Source organism: Austrofundulus limnaeus, unplaced genomic scaffold, assembly GCF_001266775.1.
Source record: "Austrofundulus limnaeus strain Quisiro unplaced genomic scaffold, Austrofundulus_limnaeus-1.0 Scaffold641, whole genome shotgun sequence".
Taxonomy (NCBI): Eukaryota; Metazoa; Chordata; class Actinopteri; order Cyprinodontiformes; family Rivulidae; genus Austrofundulus; species Austrofundulus limnaeus.
In genome coordinates this window covers 197,148-199,405 of record NW_013953043.1, presented here as the reverse complement: position 1 = coordinate 199,405, position 2,258 = coordinate 197,148, and the positions used below count along the sequence as shown (strand labels likewise).

Sequence of the window (2,258 nt, the reverse complement as noted above, 5' to 3'; positions counted from 1 at the left end):
TCCTTCGCCTCTAATTCGTTCTCAAATTCTGCCTGAATCAAACACCAGGGAAAAAAGATGGCAAAGATTTAAATGTCTCAACAGTCTCAGTGGTCTTTTAATGATCAAGTAAACTATTCCACAGTTTTGGATCAGCAACTGCAAAAGCCCAATCACCTCTGTATTTCAGTTTGTGTTTAGGAACATCTGAAGCGCGCAGCATGCTGCATCCGAACTGCCGAAATCGTATCGGATTGTCACAGCTTCTTGATGCTAATTGCGTCATTCTGTTCGCATTGTCGACATTTCAGCACCTTCTTGTCACAACCCGCAGGCCAAACAATTTTTTACCCCACTCTACATAACTTGTTGTGTGATTGGTCAGAAATTCGTGGGAGTGTTTGTTTATGCTGAAAGTGCTTGGACGCTGCATTTTTCTTCAACCATTTGTTTAAAAATTTTTTTTAAAAAACGACTCGCTTCCAGAAGTCGATTGTTGTAAGCTATGCAGAAGCAGATTTATGAAGCCAAAAACACATGGATGGAGATTAAACAAATGTTGTGCACAGTGGAATCTGTCTGACAAAAACTGTGGAGCTTTAACAGCGACAGATTTGCGGACATATTACATCGGGTGACAGGTCTCGGATTTTTTTTCCGCATTGTAGACTCCAGCGGAAAGAAACCCCATGCAGTGACATATACCACAGTGGGAGGGGCTTCCCAGGAGCTCGGCACTGGTGTGTCTCAGGCTATGGAAGGTGTGTGCGAAACTCAGGTGGTGAAAGATCAATCAGTGGCAAGACGAGGTGAGGGGAAATGGTCATGTCCTCTACACATCCATGTGACCACGCGTCATCCGGTCGGCTGCCGAGAAACCATACTGAAACATTAAGGGTGTAGTCACACCTGACACATTTGGTCCACTTTAAACAAACCAGAGTTAATTTCCCCCACTGGTTTGGATATTTTATGCAGGTGTGAATACACTCATGCAAACCCTAGTGGGGATCAAACAACTGGACCTAGACCAGCTTTTGAGGTGGTCTCAGTCTGCTTCCAAACAACCTCTGTTGCCGTTCACTTACAATCTGGCCCCGAACCAAACCAACTACAGGAAACATTCACCTTTTTGGACTTCACAAGCCACCATTGATAAGCAACATGGGAAAATCGTTCAGTGTTGCTAATGCTACCACCGCGCTACAAACAATGAGTTATTGTGGGTCAGGGCACACAGAGCATCTCGTCTCCCTTGGGGTGCGGCACGCATATGACAACGCCATCACAAAATTATACGCATATCATTGAGAAAAATTCTAAATGGTGTGGCAGTTGTATTAACAGCACCATATTCTTTACAAGTCTGTGCTCTGTCCTGCCACCATTATTTCTGTCCAATGGGAGCAATGATTGTTAACCGTGTGGCCTTGTTTCTAAATTGTAGTCTGCTTGCAAAAAAGCACAATGTGAACGCAAACTGCACAAAAATAAATAAATAAACTAATAATAATAATAATAATAATAATAATAATAATAATAATAATAATTCTGCTTTCAGTCTAAACCAAACAAGTGAACCAAAAGACATTCCTGGTGAGAATACACCTTGAGAAATGATCCGTTGTGTAACTGAAGAAGATTCAAATGTTTATTTATTAATAAAACAAATGCAGACATTACAATAATATATTTTTTATTAATTTTCTTACTGAAGTGACCATTCATCCATCCTTTGCTCACAACCCAGTTGAAAGTTTTTGTACAGTCTCCCATGAATTGCCAGCCATTTACTTGAAAAGAAAAGACTTTTAAAGTTGTTGACTTTAAGAAGGAAGAAAATTCAGAGGAGAAAAAAGCCTCTTCTGTAACTGACAATGCTCCAGCCCTGTAATTGAAATCACTGAAACCTGTCCAAGTGGCTGCTGCACCTGGAGGGAGGCCATGTGCATCACTACACTGTAACTCTCCACTCCGTTTTTTTTTATTGTTTATGTCACTTCAGCTCTCAGTCATTCTGTCGTCTCATTTTTGGGAAATGTGCAATTTTATTTTATTTTTTTTCAGTTACACATTTCTTACTACTTTAAACTAAAAAATAAAGTGAGATGGTATTGCACTGTGGACTGCAGTAAATCCAATTTCATGAGCTAAACCTTTTGAAATAATTAAGCTAGTTGGTTAATGTTGACTGGATTGCAGATGTTATGCTTAGAAGGAACTGCCATCTGGTTTCTGAAAACAAACATCTGTAGACAAATATATATATATATATATAT

At 39.8% G+C, this 2,258-nt stretch overlaps 1 protein-coding gene across 1 annotated transcript in view; it reads right to left on the bottom strand.

The window, feature by feature from the left end:
• The window catches only part of mrps5 (mitochondrial ribosomal protein S5), a 69,053-nt gene that overhangs the window by 15,210 nt on the left and 51,585 nt on the right, over positions 1–2,258 (bottom strand). The gene's annotated exons all lie outside the window — the stretch shown is intronic.